We start from the raw sequence: 16,759 nt of genomic DNA, 5'->3' as shown, positions 1-16,759 counted from the left end.
TTTGTGGGGGAGAGCCCAAGATTGAAGGGATCATGTAGAAAAGCTGAGGTGTGATTTCCTGAGAGACAAGGAGAGGCCATTGGTAAAGGTGAATCCTCATATCAGAGATGCCAGGTCTATGGGACTTCTGCCTATGATAGAAGTAGGTATGGAATAAGCCATCCCAAGCCTAACAGCTTGCATGTGATAGGGATGGTGAAACCTGACAAGTGGGCCTGACTAAGCCCTTTAGAGTCTATAGGATAATGAGTGTGAGTGAGTCCCAGATGCTGGGCATTAAGTTATTTAACACAGTTGGCTTTGGTTTTGTTTCCCTTTGATTGTAAGGAATGTAACTTATTTCGGGAGTTTCGGGAGTCCACAGTTAAAGACACCTTATATTTTTGAAGCAACATTGAACTCTTAAAGCACCGGATTTTAAAAAGATTTTTTGAAATTTTAAAGTTGTACTATGTTTCTTATTATAATATTAACATGAGATCTTAGGGTCATACAAGAAAGAAAAGTTTATCAATTTAAAGGGTAGTGCTCATGTGTCGATTGTAAGAGATGGAAAGTCATATTGATTTTAACTGCCAACTTGGTACACTCCTAGATGGACCTGGGAAGTCGGAATCTCAACTGAGGAATTGCCTCTATCAGGTAGACCTGTGGGCACATGTATATGAAATTTACTTCATTCTTGATTGATGTAAGAGGGCCCAGCCTACTTTAGGTAGTAAACTTCCTGAACAGGTAGGACTGAGCTGTGTAAAAACAACTGTAGCTGAACAGAACATGGGGAATGAGTTCCTGCCCTCACTTTTGCCATTATGAATTGTTATCTGGGAGAGGAAGATGTAATAATTTCTTTCCTCCTCCAAGTTAGTTTCCTATCAGAGCAACAAAAAAAAAATCTAGGACAACCAGATTGACCTGTAACCCCTATCTTTACCTGTTAAATAGTAGAATTGTTGGTGCAAGCCATCACACCAGCTAGGTATGCTCCCTTTTCTGTAGATGCAGAAACTTGTCTATGAGTACATGGTGGTGGCAAACATTGGCTGTAGGATTCAAACCTTGCCCTTGTAGTTCCAAAACCTGTGTTCTTCGGGTATAAGATCACAGTTGAAAATTATAAAGTTGCTTGAGGCACAGTGGTTCTTCTATGGCCTTGCTTTAGACTGGTTTCCTATGGAGCTGAGCCTCATTTCCAATGCTTCAGATACTGGCCAGCCATCTAGGTGAGCAACTGTGTCTTTCTATTGGGTTATGAGATTATAGATGAGCACTCATGCCTGAATTGACATTCAGGGTTAACTCTCCCTTTTGTTTTTGCACTATACATTGATTCTCTTTGTCCATAAATCATGTGAGTTATATGCTTCTATCTACATTCAGGTGGCTCTTAGAGAGTTCCCATGAGGAGACATGGATGTCTCAGGTTACTTGGTATAATCTAGTCAACTTACATTCAGAGCCAAGAAGGAAAATACTAAACAATTACAAAGCAATCCTGGAATCTTACATCTGCTGGGTGAGCACTGTATTTTACTCCAGCCTAATTACAGTTAGTGTCTGCGTAAGTATGTGGCTCTCAGAGTAGAAACAGCCAATTTGCTTACTCTGTCTATGTACCTTGATTATATTTGACCGAACAAATTAGGTTATCTAATTCTAGACTTAATAAGTCTGCCTCATTCTTAGCTCAAGACTCTTCTATTTGGTAGAACCTTTTTGTAACAGTTGAGGGCTATGATGCTGCCAGCACCTTGTGTTAAAGCATAAAATTAAAAGTGAAGTCACAGTTCAGGCATCTGTTGATGAAACTAATTAAAGGCCAGTCCTGGGCTGTAGCAGACCAAGATTTCTATCCTGACACTCGCCTTTTCTCCTATTGAATTTTCTCCTGTCCAGGTATAATTTTTTTAATCACATTTAAGTATTCAAAGGCCTAGAGGAAGAGGGAGAACAGACTTGCTTCTATGGGTATGTACCCATGGCTGTCTCCTTATCATGTATAACTCAAGCAGGTTCCCTTTTTGGGGGTGGGGATGGGTCTTGATATGCAGCCCAGGGTGTCTCTGACTCACAGTGTTTCTCCTTGTCTTAGGTCTTAGCCACCTGAATACTGAGATTATTGGTGTGCACCATGTTTTTTATTTATTTTATTCCCTTGAGACAGCATCTTGCTGTATCATAAAGACTAACCTCACATTTTCAATTCTCCTCCCTTCTGCTTTTTAGTGCTAGGAATTCATACACAAGCCACCATGCCCATCTTTAAACACCCAAGTCCTAACTAGTGATTCAAAGCCCTGTACAACTTTACTCTTCTCTGTGTCTCCAGCTTTTCTTCCCTGGCCCACTGAATGCTCCTCGATATTCTTCTTGCATTAACTGCAGCAATTGTCCACAGGCAGTCTGTAGCCCTTTTGTGTCAACCTCCCTGCACGTATTCACCTATCAGATGAGAAACTTCTCATGGGTCAATGCTGAGATGTAACCCAGCCTCTTCAGTCTAGCCCTTCTGAAGTGTCCTGCTCAGATGACCTTTGTTCTTCCCCCCAAACCTGAAAGCACTTGAGTGTCCTGTAGTCATTATTTCAGATGATACAGATCTCAGAACATCTACTAGGTTCCATGTTCCCGAGGGCAAGGACAAGTAGACTCTCATCACATTAGAAGCATGCAGGGCACAGCCTTCTATGCATTTCAAGATCATGAAATACTTTTTGTATAACATATCTGTTTAGAGGAAGATTTCAAATATAATTCTTCTTGAAACATGAAGTCCAATGGTGTGGAAATTATGAGCAAGAATAAGAAGAATGCATGCTTTCTGACTTAAATTGTGTACAGCATAGGGCATGCTTGAGAGGCAGTGTGACAAGTATGGATTGGAGCTGTTATTTATTTTTAACTTTCTCTTGATCTTTAAAAACAACTGCTTCTTATATACTCTTTTCAATACTCACAATTTTCTGATGAACAAAAACATATAGAGTGAGTGTTGACATAAATATGTAGCCATGTAGATGGGACAGAAAGCCAAGAATCAGACCTTAAGGCTGGGGTGCAATTGGAAATATGTGAAGAGGTATTCTGTTTCTAGAGATACCTGACTAGACTCTTATAGAATACAACGTCCCCCCTCCCCGCCTCCACATACACAAAATGCTATGGATGCTCTTCCAAACCGATTGTTATCATTAAAAGGAAATGTGTTGTTCTGAATTCAAAGTGTAATGTGTGTTTGGTTCCCCTGTGATACTGATTTGCTTCTTTAAGGATAACCAGTCTCTAGGGAGAGATGAAATCTCCAACCAAGCTTGTCACCAGTCTAGTTTTGTTTCATGCTTTGTGGTGGATGAAGCAGAGAAGCAGGAGATTGATTTTTCTGATAGGAAGGTGGTTTGTGGGAATGGACTACATAGTTGCTGCTATGGACACAGTCTTAATTCCTGCGTTAGTTAATGTTATATTAACTTATCACAAGGTAGGGTCATTTGGAAAGAGGAACTTTTTCTTGAGAAAAGGCTTCCTATAGACTGACCTATAGGCAAATCTGTCAGACATTTTCTTGATTGATGATTTTTGTGGGAGGGACAAGCTCACTGTGGGTTGTGCCATGCCTAGGCAGGTGGTCCTGAGATGCATATGAAATCAGGTTGAGCAAGCCATGGGAGCTAGCACTCAGAATCTCTACATGTGGTCTGCTTCAGTTCCTGCCTCCAGGCTCCTCTCTGAGATTCCTGCCCTGACTTTCTTTGAAGACAGACTGTAATGTGGAACTGTAAACTAAAATAAACCCTTTCCCCAACATCTAGATCATGGTATTTAACCAAGACAATTCCTGGAGCCGATCAACTTCCAGACTCATGACCAACATTAGCCATCTCATGTGTACCATTCACAGGAACAGTAAAAAATTACATAGCAAAATACAAAGATGTTACTTTTTGAGACAAGATTTCTTTGATTAGCTCTGAATATTCTGGAACTCTATAGACCAGGATGGATTCCAACTCAGAGATCCATCTGTATCTGCCTTCCAAGTGCTGGGATTGAAGGTGTGTACCACCCTACTTGGCTTCAGAATACAGTTTTAAGATGAGAAATACACGTACATATTTTTAAACTTTAAAAAAAATTACTTGTTACTGCATAGAAAGGTAAAATACACTTTGATAATAATTGTGATGTTTTTGGAGATATGTTGAAACAACATCTTTAATTATATAAGGCATATATTATTAACATTGAAGTTGTGATTAACTATTAATAATCAATGCATTCCTGTAAATAAGCACTCAGGATATCTTTTTTCAACAGTACAGTGATAAAATGTTCCTCATGTTTCCCCCCAATTGTCCAGCTCCTTTTCCTCAATGAGAATATAATGTTTCTATGGGATTTTATGTGCTATTTATTTTATTTTAGCAAGCGAATGTTAGTATATATTTTCTACTTCTCTGGAGTAAATAGCATCGTAGTATGTGCATTATTTTCTTCTATGCTGTGGGATACTTTCAAAATGACATTACACATCACCATCTCAGTCTTTGTTACATCTTCATTTGTTTTGTGTGCTTTTGTGTATGGGTACATGCCATAGTGTGTGTGTGTGGAGGTCAAGGGACATCTGACAGGAGTTGGTTTTCTTCTTCTACCATATGAGTTCCAGAAATTGAACTCCGTCCTTCAGACTTGGAAGCCAGTACCTTACCTATTGAGTCAACTTGCTGGCCCCCAGTGTTGATATTGGGTTTTCTCAGATTTATATGACACTTCTAAACATAGCTTACCTGTACATTTTCCTCCTTTTGACTGAGGCTAAGTCATTTTTTTTTTTTTTTTACAAATTTTAGAATTATTCATATTTCTTGCTCTGGGAGTTGTAGTTTCATTAAGTTTGTCTAATTTAAATTTTATGTGCATTTTTGTGATGTATTTTAGGGTCGTATTGATGTATACGTATACATGTGTTTGAAATTATGTGGACACACATGTATGTGCATGTGTGTGTGCGTGCGTGTGCGCGTGCGAGTGTGTGTGTGTGTGTGTGTGTAGTTGACCTTGGATGTCTTTTTTAGTTGCTCTATGCCTTCTACATTGAGGCAGAGCCTCTCAGTGAACCCAAAGACCCTCTTGTCAGCTAGTGGCTCATTCTGGGGATTTTCTGTCTCTGTCTTTCACATAACCTTAATTTAGGCTGTTTTATAGCATTTTAGCAATGCTAACACTAACAGTGAGCTTGTATATAAGATGAAAATACTTTAAATAAATATGATCGATATATTACAACATTTTTCTTATCAAAGACTAATTTTGAAGTTCATTTTCACTTACATCAACTCAAGTAACTATCAGTAAATCCTGAGTAGAAAGACCCCCAGTTAACTACACTCCACAATTTCTCACAACAGAAAGGATTTCAGTAGCATTAGACAGTGTTCAATGATTAGCTATTGCTTCCATCCTTACCAGCTAGAGCAACTAGTAGCTAAAGTTAGGCATGAGTCCCTCTTTTGAATTTGTCCCATTTTTCCCAATAGTATAGTATAGGAAAATAAAATGAGAAATCTATTCGATAAGGAATATAGTCAATAATCCATCCATTAATATATCCTATTATCCATTACAGAATTTTGTTATCTAATTTTGAAGATGAGGGAAGGTTAGTGTTATTGCTTAGCAATGGAGTGATCACAGTGTGCTTTTGAAATGCACATATATTCATAATATAATTTATTATAGATCATATCATCTGGACACTTACTCATGTGAGGGAAGAGCATAGAGAGGAAAAACTTTCTGCTTGTCCCATAGAACAAGTGGTGTCACATGAGCACAGGAAAGGGGATTGAACAAGAAGAACCTTAGGCTGCAGTGAAGCTCAGAGGAACCCTCTTTCTCTGTACAGTTGGCCATAGATGGTGTCTGTGGTATGTGGAGAGGGCCTCTGCAATCCTCCTGTGCTCAGCCATTTGTCTGAATCTTCTGGTAAAGCAAAAGGTGTCTCTTGCTGTCAACTACCTGCACTTCTTGTTGCAACTTCTCTTCTCGAAAGAAAGTTTCACCCTGTGTTGATCATAGCAATTGTGATATGACAAATGTACTTGTAGAGAATGGAGCTTTTAAAATGAGGGTAACTATGCTATATGCATAATGGGTTCTTCAGCCATAAGGATAAATATGATCCTATCATTTTTTTTTTTTTTTAGCAAAATGGATAGACCCAGAGAGCACATGTTAAGTGAAATAAGCCAGACACGGGAAGACAAACACAAAACTTCTCATATGTGAAAGGTAAATGGACCTGAATGTAGCATATTGTACCAGAGGAAGGTTCTTAACCTTTCTGATGCTTTAATACAGTTTCTCATGTTATGGTGACTCTCAACTATAAATTTTCTGTTGCTGCTTCATAGCTGTAATTTTGCTACTGTTATGGATTGTAAGGTAAATATCTGATATGCAGGATATCTGAAATGCCACCCTGTGAAGTGGTCCTTCAACCCCCAAAGCATCGCTGCCTATGGGTTGAGAACCACTGTAGTCGAGGTTGGGAGGAGTAGAGTAGGATTGAGCAAGGAGATAAAGGCAGTCAGATAACGAATACCAAAGTGACCATACAGAAGAAATAAGCACTGGTGTTTCACAGCACAGTTCCCCACAACTAATTCTTAAGGAAGTCCTGGAAGAGAGGAGCTGAAACTGAACATAAAGAAGGGAGAGAGGCAAATGCAAACCAGTTTTATCTGATCAGTGCATTCGATACTCTATTTACATGTATAATTACCTTAGCCATAAAAAATGAAGACCAATGAATTATTGAAAAACATCTAGTTCTTCAGTACCTACCTACCTTTCTTTCTTTCTTTCTTTCTTTCTTTCTTTCTTTCTTTCTTTCTTTCTTTCTTTCTTTCTTTCTTTCTTTCTTTGACAGGATTTCTCTGTGTAGCCTTGGCTGTCCTAGACCTTGCTTTGCAGAGCAGGCTTGTCTTGAACTCAGAGATCAGTCTGCTTCTGCCTCCCGAGTGGCGGGATTCAATTCCTCAGTATCTTTTATTGATGTTTCAGCTCTACCTCGTTTACTGATGATCATATCTCTTGGCAAATCAAAGAAACTTCCTTTATTTCATTGTGCTCTGGCAAAGTATTACGGACTGTGTAATTTATGAATGACAGAGATTTCTTTTTCACATTTCTGTCTCTGTGAGGGCTCAGTTGAGGCTACCCACAAATCTGGTGTCTTGTGTGCCATGGATGGTGTTTTCCTTATATGCCCAAAGGGATTGCAGCTGGATGGGTTGGTCTCTGAGCCTCGTTCAATTGTAATTGTACAGCTCTCCTCATTTGAATTCTTCTCAGTTAGCCCATTGCACTGAGTCTAAGTTTTGACACTGATGTTGGAGGGACGCAAACGTTCAAACCATAGCAGCACTGCTCAAAATGAGGAAGCAAGCACGGGCTACAAATGTGCACTTCCCCCAGTAGTCCAAGGGCTATGAAGCTTGCTTGCAAATTCTGACTTTGAATGAGCTAATAACTTTTTTTCCCATGTGGGTGGCATCACTGGGGTCTCTGATTCAAGATAACACATTCTGTGAACAAGGCTGTTACTAACAGCTCTTTTTGCTGTTGAGTACTGTGGAACCTCTGTTTATACCTGGCAGAGGAGCGTCATCTAGCTCTCATTCTGTAAAGCAATGTGGTTCTCTAGATCTTTGCAGACAATGAGCTGTAGCCCAGTGGGAGGAAAACTCACGTCATGTCATACGTGGAGTATGGTACAGGACTTATAATGGCACCTAGGTCCTTGCACTCCATATTGTGGTTCCTCCATTGGTGAGGGAAGACATAATTTTTCCCACAGCAGTGTGTGTGTGTTTGTGTGTGTTTTAAACCTTATGTTTTAACACCTACATATATTTATATAGTATAAAGGCCTGAAGTTGGGTGGTAGGAAGGTGGGGGTGGGTCTTGAAGAAGTTGGGGGATATGGGAATGACTATGATCAAAATACGTTGTATGGAATTCTTTAACAATTAATACAGTATTTCTTTAAGGAAAATAAAGGAGTGGATGACACAGCTAGGTTTTATTGGAACATTTTAATCACCATATAATTTTAAGTATTCTAAAATTGAAAGTATCAGTATTTTAAATTTGTAGCACACCACCTACCTAGAGAATATTAGCAAGCTTTTATTACATATCATGCCAATCAGATAATGTACATACAAAAAATGATTGCAGACTAAGACGTTTTACTAAAAGAATTAGCTGCATTTTTCTCCCTCCAGTGGATTTAATACTTTGGATATCTACCTCTTCCTCTAGCACTTTCTGTCCACTAGTAAGTTATTAAATTAGTATCAATAGAAGACTTTTCAAAGAATCTACAGTGTAAAGTGTTAAGCAGAAATTATATGCAATGAAAATTAATGCTGATGTATATAGAGTATATTAACTGGAAGTTCTTTCACTAAATCACTTTACACGTGTGTGTGTGTGTGCATGTTTGTGTGGCAGTGATTACGTGTGTTTGTACATGTGGTGTCCAGTGATCCCCCTTGGGTATTGTTCCCTGGGTACCATCCACCTTGTTTGTTGAGACAGAGTCTCTCACATGGCTCAGGGCTCAACATCAATCTCTCTCCTCCCCAGTGCACAGATTACAAGCATGTGTGGACATACCTGGATTTTTATCTTTTAATGTGTGTTTTGGGGTTGATCTCAGGCCCTCATGCTTGTTAGCAAGCTCTTGACAGATTGGTATTTCCAAGCATTGCTATTTTGTATCAGAGAGTTACTTCTGTGATGGACACAGTTTAAGTTACAATGTAATAGTACTAGATTCTCAAGGATCTTCGTCTGTAAGCACTTAAACAGTAGCCACCTGGTACAGAGAACAGCAGAAGAAATTTCTAGTACCTTTCAGGATGCTTTTCCAATTTTGCTCTTTGCTCTCCTATTGATAACTTCAACTGGTAAAGAGAATTTTGCTTCTGTACACACAGAGGCAGAAGTCCGTGTAGCCACAAGCCCATATTCCCTGAGCTGTTCCAGCTTGCCTTCCATACTTGCTCCTTCTCCACTTCTAAGCCTGAAGACTGCATGATGTCTCACTTCCTTATCAGCCCCTAACCTTGCCTGTTCCTTGCTTTTGAGTCCTGCATGGGTTCACACAACCAAGCACCAAGGTGACTGGTATGAATGCTCTCCATGTGAACAGTGGTTTTTATCTGCAGGTGTTCACAGTGTAAAATTCAAACGTGATAGATGGGACAATTCTGTGGAGGATATTCCCTTCTAACATTGCCTCTTGAAAGTGCTGATTTCTCAGCCTGTGGCCTAGGATAGCAGACCCCACACTGGATTTCGGAGACACTATTGCTGAGGTTTTGTTTGGAATCATTGTCACATGTCCATTTTAAGGATGTTTCATTAGTGACTAAGTCATGGTGGTGGGAACTTTACAGCTTGCTGAAGGTGTAGTGGATGTCAATACTCTGCACTGTCTATGCTACACAGTGCAGACGCCTACAGCCCATACTTTTGGGAGTTTTGTGAGACTATAGGCTTTGCTATATTGATGGAGTGGCTTTGGGGGAAACACAGAGGTCAGTTTCTCTGCTCCGGAAGCCAGCACAGGGTTGCTCGATTTCTCAGAAGGGCTCTTTTCACTGCTCAAAACTCCTCCCAAGCCAGTTGTCTGAAGCTCAAACAAGCATCACATTCATCCAGGGAATTTGCTGGATAATAAATTAACCTAGATTACAAGGTTTACCCCTGCAGCACCAGGTGCCATGGGTTTAGGTAGGGTTTGAGAACGAGCCTTTCAAACTTGGTGCTACAGATGCCTCTCCTTCAAGAGACCACACTTTGGCCACCACTGCTCCAAACCAACTGGCAGCTCGTCAGGCCTAAAACTTAACTGTACAGTGCTGCTATTATCAACTCTATTTCCATTTCAGAGAACATTGCTCTGTTTCCTGGTCTCTGTTCTCTCCACATTCACCTATTAAAGATCTATGTTCTTTCCTTTGCATAGTTTATGTCAGATCTGCCTCATCCACAAAGCTCCCCAAATAGCTTCTAATCACCTAGCCTGCATCCTTTCCTCAGTGCCCATTTAAGGCTCTGACAACAAAGGATGGAATCTTAATCTTTTCTCTTTAATCTTTATTTTAAATTGGTTCTCAAGGAGCTTATAGTAGATTTCGTTTGTGGGCTTCAAGTGCAGACCCACATTTGCGCTCCTGCCTGTCTTTCATCTCCCTCATTTCTACAACTCTAATACCGACTATGCTGAGACCCAGTGTGTACATTTCCCAGGCTTTCCGTATGGTGACCCTGGCTGAAACTGTCTATGGGAGCAATAAGGTTCTGCTTATTCACTGGTTTGTTGTGCCAGGTTCTCTTCTTTGGCATTGTGTTTAATTAATCCTTTATAAAGCAATTTGTGACAGGAAAGGGAATCAGTTTTAAATAATCCAAATTTAATTAAGGACTGTGTATTGAATTTAAATTTTCTTTCTTTCTTTCTTTCTTTCTTTCTTTCTTTCTTTCTTTCTTTCTTTCTTTCTTTCTTTCTTTCTTTCCTGACAGTAGCTCCGTCTCATTCTTTCTGCACAGTTTTGCCCTCTTTTTACCCCGGGCCCCTTTTTGGCCATTTTTCTCTGTCGACTATTAAATCCAAGGGCTGAATTCCCAGAGACTTCATTGCTTATGGTAGCATGTGGCTCTGGGCAGTTAGACAGACATCCAATTATCAGAGCAGCCTAATGAGCTAATGACTGCCCAGGGCATTCTCTTGGGAGGGGCTCAAGGACTCCTCTGGAAGTGGTTTCTGTCTGTCACCTGCTCAGACATGGGATGAGCCTTGCAATCACACATTCTCTCAAGAAGGGTAAATAGAGAGGGGTTTCCTAGGTGATGCTGTTTCCCAGCAGTTGAACACTTGCTTTTCCCATCCTTGTCCAGGGTGGCAAATAGCCAGGATGGTGTGCCTGGGGTTAGCTTCCTGATTTCTGGTAAGACAAAAAAAGAGGGGCCTAGCCTGTTATGGTGGGGAATATCAGAAACAATACTTTTCAAACTGCTGAAAATTCTGTTATTTATGGTTTTGTTCACTTGGTTGTGGCAAGTGAAGTAGGCATGCTCTTTGGGAGTGGTCATACTTAATGCTTTTTATCATTTCTTTGTAGAAAAATTAAGAATATTTCTTTTTTGGCTAGTTCTTCCTTCTACAGTTACAAAAACCAATAAATCACTCTAATCCTCCCTTTTAATATATATGAGCATGAATTGTTCACTGCATATCAAGCCTTTGCACGAGGGCAGTGACTTTATTAAACTTTACTGAGGTGTGTAAGTCCTGCTTCGGAGTCTTGGATGCTGTGTCTATATGGTAATTTCTATTGATGTGTGAGCCTGATAGCTTTCAACCTTATACTCAATAGTTAGACACTGCATTCAAAAATAAAATTACATACCAAAGAGATTTAAGGTGTTGCTCCATATGTTATATTTCTTGTTTACAACAATGTAATGAAAAATACCTCTACACATAAAAGTAACAAAGAGTAACTTTTCTTTATTCTGGAAGAAAAGGGTGTCAGAAGGAAGAAAGGGGTCTCAGGGTACAGATCTTCACAGTAAGGACATATCAGAGGCCCTCACAGGCAGCATGGCCATCTGTCTGATTTCCCAGGTGCATAATTTCAAGGTGGTGCTTAGAAGACTTGAAGGACAGTTGGTCTGGAAGACCTAGGAAAAAGGCTAATGGAAAATTTAAATAAAATCCCAGTTCCCCAGCCATCAGTGAGTCAAGGGTAATTTTATCCAACAGTGGGAAGGGGCATCATTTAGTTGTGGAGGTCCATGCCTAGATTCTCAGTTACATAGACCATGTGATGTGGCTGGTGGGTATGCTATGGAAGTTGGGGGTTGGAGACATATGGAAGGTGATTTAATCTCTGAATGGGAGATATATATATATATATATATATATATATATATATATATATACACATATATACACATATATACATATATATGTGTGTGTATGTTGTGTGTGTGTATGATGTATGTATATATCTATACTTGATCTGCCTTCCCCTCTCTCCCTCCTTCACTCCCTCCCTCTCTCCCTCTTTCTCTTTTTCCCTCCCTCTCTCCCTCCTTTTCTCCCGTTCTTTCTCCCTTTCCGTTTCAAGCTGGTGCACACCAACACTCTGTTTAACTAGATGCCTGTGGCTCTCCAGGGAGGCTGGCTGACCACAGAGAGCTTCTGAGGTCTTTTGGATTCCATCCCTTGATGAGGTCATTCCAAGGTTCTATCAGCTGTTTACTCATCGGCTTGTAATAAAAACTGGATCTCCCGGAGGCTATGTAAACAGAAATTAAGTGGGAAACATTCCACATCTTAGAGAGCAGATTAAACATTAGATGTTGCTGCTGCTGTACAAATTAAAGGCACAGGGACAGTTCAGCTGCAAATAGTTTGATTGAGATAAATGTATTTATTTATTTTTGTAGAGTTTTCTGTTTATTATTTGTCCATTGTATCCACTAAAGGAATAAAAATACACTCTAACATAAAGTCCCCTCAACTCCAGTTCTGCAAACTCTTTAATAGATGTTTGCCATTAAACTTTAGGTAATCTGGATGAAGTTTTGTTACCAGAGGAGGCATGAATGTGAATCACGATTTGTTTGTTTGTTTGTTTTGTAGTACAATGTATGTATCTAAGCTCTGGTGCTATAATGAGATTTTTAGTTTCTTTTAAAACCCAGATTTGTTATATGAATGGGGACTTTGGAGAGAATATAAATGCCAGAGTCCTGAGAGGAATGGAAGGAGCTCAGAAGGAGAAAGGATGGGAAGCCCCTCAGGAGACAGCTATATCAGGCTCCTGTTAGCAAGCCACTCTTGACATCCACAATAGTGTCTGGGTTTGGTGTCTGCATGTGGGATGGATCCCCAGGTGGGGCAGTCTATGGATGGCCCCTCCTTCAGTCTCTGCTTCACATTTTGTCTCCATATTTCCTCCTTCAATTAGTTGTTCTATAAACACACACACACACACACACACACACACACACACACACACACACACGCCTATCATTCTTTCTCTCTTTCTGTTACTCTTTTTTTTTTTTTTATTCTGGATCTTTTCTTTTGATTTCTTTTTTTCTTCTTTCCTTTCCCTTTCTCTTTCTTCATTTTTTCTTCAGCACATATTCTTGCTTTCTGATTGTAGAAGATGCTTCAAGTTCAGTTCCTGCATGAGTCCAATAATCTGCCATTTTTCCAGAAAGCCTTTGGCACTACAAACTAAGATTTGTGTACTGGGTATGACCACATGTGCTACAATAGTAATAATAGTTATTAACATTCTTTACAACTTTGGCTTCAAAACAAAATCAAACAGATGTTTCATAGATAACCCACAGGTTTTTGCCTATCCTGTTACATGTTTATGGTATAATTATTATAATCAATGAACCAGCAAACACACTTCAAACTAAATTCTCTACTTTATTACAATTTCTTTAGAATTCCATCCAGAATAGCACATTGCATTTGATCACATCTTCTTAGATTTTATTTTTATTTTTTTGGCTGTGACAAATTTTTTGGCATTATAATTTTTGATTAATGTAATGGTTTTGAGAAATACTAGTTAGGCATTTTCCAGTGTGCCCTCTCTTGGGATTTCTCTGCTTTATACTCCTGGTCGAACTACAGGTATGGATTTTGGAAACTATCCAGAGGAGAAGTGCCATTCCTGTCATACTGTATCAGGGCCTACATTGCCAACATGATTTATGACTGTTCACATTGACCTTGATATCTGACTAAGGTAGTGTCTGTCAGCTTTCTCTGCCAGAAAGTTATACTCTTTTCTTCCTTACATGGAATACATCTAAAAAAAAAATTCTGTATGCATACTCCACAGTTCTCTTCTTACATGAGGTCTTTAAACAATGTTTTTGGTCAGATTTTTCTATGGTAGAAACAAACTATCTATTTATAATGTTTAGTTGTTTGTATTAAGGAGATTAGATGTTTCTTAATTTGCAGGTATTTATGATAATTCATAATAGACAGGCCTATTTGTAATCTAATGTTATCTACTCTTTAGTTATTAAATATCTGGTAATTTGATAAACCTGGTTCTGTTTCTCCTGCTTGAACATTATTCCCTGAAATAGAAACAGCACCATTAATTAAAGGTTACTTATCAGTCTTATCATATCTCCTAATTTCTACATGATGAAACACTGCTAAGTTTTTTTGATAGTTGACCAGGAAAAATGGAAGCTTTATTTCATTTTAAAGAAAAACTTGCCATTAAACACATGAAACAAACCATCTGTAACATAAAGAACACATTGGCCATGAGAATTACTGGTTTATTTCTCACATGGCAGAGCTGCACAGCCTCACATTACGTATGAGAGTGCATAGAAGCAGAGAGAAGTTTAAGGTAAAATGGGAAACAAAATACTCCCTCAGTTTTAATCACTAATTCTCTCTCCTCTCCTCTCCTCTCCTCTCCTCTCCTCTCCTCTCCTCTCCTCTCCTCTCCTCTCCTCTCCTCTCCTCTCCTCTCCTCTCCTCTCCTCTCCTCTCCTCTCCTCTTCTTTTCTGTTTTTTGATTCAGAGGTATTTCATGTCTCCTGGATATGATTTAGTTTGACATATGGGCTTGCCAGGTTTTTACCACCTTCCTTTTGTGAACTGCTTGAAATGACTGGAGAGGTCAGACATGAAAACAGGTGGTGAAAATATTCAGGGGGCAAAAGGCACACGGAGGAGTCATCTGCTGCTGCCAGCACTTCTGTTTTGTGACCTGAAGAAACTGACCCAGCTTTATATTTAGATCCTGCAAGATGGCAGAGCAGAACACACTGTTTACAGGCTCCTACCTCTAAGTAACTATCCGCTTTTCATCAAAAGGGTTATCCTAGTTTGTTGCAGTGCCTGGTCCTTGAATTGAATAAGAAGACCTTACATGGTTGGTAAGAAGTACCCACTGAAAAGATATTGCAAGCTGGAAGGGAGAATGGCTATTTTCTCTTTTGGAATGAAGATTTGTTTGCATTTCAAAGTCAGCAACAAGACTTTAATACATTTATTCTAACAAGCATTCTCTGAGAAAAGCGATTTAAAAAGAAATTCAATTTGCATAAGCTGAAAAATCCTTGTGCACTTACCGCCAATACCTGCTTTCTTTGTTTTATATATCATTATTTGTACAACTTAGGTGTATGTCTATTTTGAAGGCTGTGTTACATTTCTGAATATTTTCTACTTTCTATTATTTGAAGGAAAACGAACTCTCAGATTCTTGCAATGTCACCTATATTGGTAGAACACAAACTTATGTAAGACATAATTAGGCTGCTTTCAAGCCATTTTCAAGAAATCAGAGAAATCTTCACATCTTATACATCAAAGGGAGGGATCATTGGATGGCTATGAATTAAATGTTCCATCCCACTTGAAAATAACAGAGTCCCTTACTCCATAGAATTCAATCTTTCCCTCCAGGCCTTCGGTGTTTTACCTATATGATCTCATAGGTGTAGAGTGTGAACCAGAGCCTCCACTTTGAATTTTGTGTTATTAGGAGCTTGGGGCATTGAAAAGTCTAAGTCAATGGATTTACCACAGATTAAATGCTTGGAATTCCCCACCTTTCCCTCTTTTTCTCTCCCTCTCATTCATTCTTCCTTCCTTTGTTTTCTTTCCTTCCTCTATCCTTTTCTCCCTTCCTTCCTCCCTCCTCTTTTTTTCTTTGTTTATTCCTTCCTTCCTTCCTCCCTCCTTCCCTTCCTTCTTTCCTCCCTCCTTCCTCTCCCTCCCTTCATTCATTCCTCCCTCCACCTCTACCTTTCTCCTTTCCTTCCTTCCTTTAACTAAAAATACATTCTTCTTCTCATACATCCTGACCACAGTCTTTCCTCCCTTCATTCTTCTCTCTACTGCTCTTCTCCCTCATATTTTAACCCAGAGTTTATTTGACTAGAACTTCAGATTAAGATTCTGAACACCGATTTTTGATTGATATATGTAGTGTCTTACATTGTAGCTCAGGCTGACCTAGAACTCATGGTAATCTTACTGCCTCAGCCTCTCCAGTGTTGAGATTTTACCACCAAGTCCATATCAATGAGAATCTTAGAATAATAAAATCAGAGTGACAATGTCCCAAAGTTTCGCTTTGCACCTTTCTTGACCTTCCGCAGCATGCTCTGGATGCTCCTCTATAAAGAGAAAATGAAGAATCTGTCAAACAAACCCAACTTTATTAACTCAGTAGTTAGGGTAATGGTGAGATTCATTAGTTATCTCCAAAGGGGAAGTGTCTCAGTACTATCTTTGAAGGCGAAGTGTCTCAGGGTGGATAGATATGAATCTCAGTGAGTAGTTTTATTTTGAGTATTTAAATCGAGAAATGAGCTAAGGCTGTCAGAAATTAAATACCCAGATGCTTACCAGGCTGTGGTGGTATCGCTTTAATCTCAGCACTTGGCAGAGAGGTGGAGCTCTGATTTCAAGGGCAGTCTGGTCTACAGAGTGAGTTCCAGGACAAACCCTGTCTCAAAACCCATGACAAAATAAAATTTAAAAAAGACCCAGGTGCTTTGGTCAAATAGATATGTCACAGCTATAGCACTGAGATATTGTCTATTTCATCCACAAAAATGAAAGTGTGATGATATTCAGACAGAGGTTGTGTTCAGTCCTATACAC

At 39.3% G+C, this 16,759-nt stretch overlaps 1 long non-coding RNA gene across 5 annotated transcripts in view; it reads left to right on the top strand.

Annotated features, from left to right (window-relative positions):
- Positions 1 to 16,759, top strand: part of LOC143435337 (uncharacterized) — a 319,574-nt gene that overhangs the window by 50,879 nt on the left and 251,936 nt on the right. The window contains exon 3 of one of the 5 annotated variants that reach the window (XR_013105551.1): positions 6,207 to 6,291. The exons of the other annotated variants lie outside the window; for them this stretch is intronic. This is a non-coding gene — a long non-coding RNA (uncharacterized LOC143435337). The remainder of the gene's footprint in view (positions 1 to 6,206; positions 6,292 to 16,759) is intronic. 5 annotated transcript variants of the gene reach the window in all.

This window comes from Arvicanthis niloticus, chromosome 21 (genome assembly GCF_011762505.2).
Source record: "Arvicanthis niloticus isolate mArvNil1 chromosome 21, mArvNil1.pat.X, whole genome shotgun sequence".
NCBI lineage: Eukaryota > Metazoa > Chordata > Mammalia > Rodentia > Muridae > Arvicanthis > Arvicanthis niloticus.
Note: the sequence above shows the minus strand (reverse complement) of the source record. Positions and strands in the feature narration are given on the sequence as shown.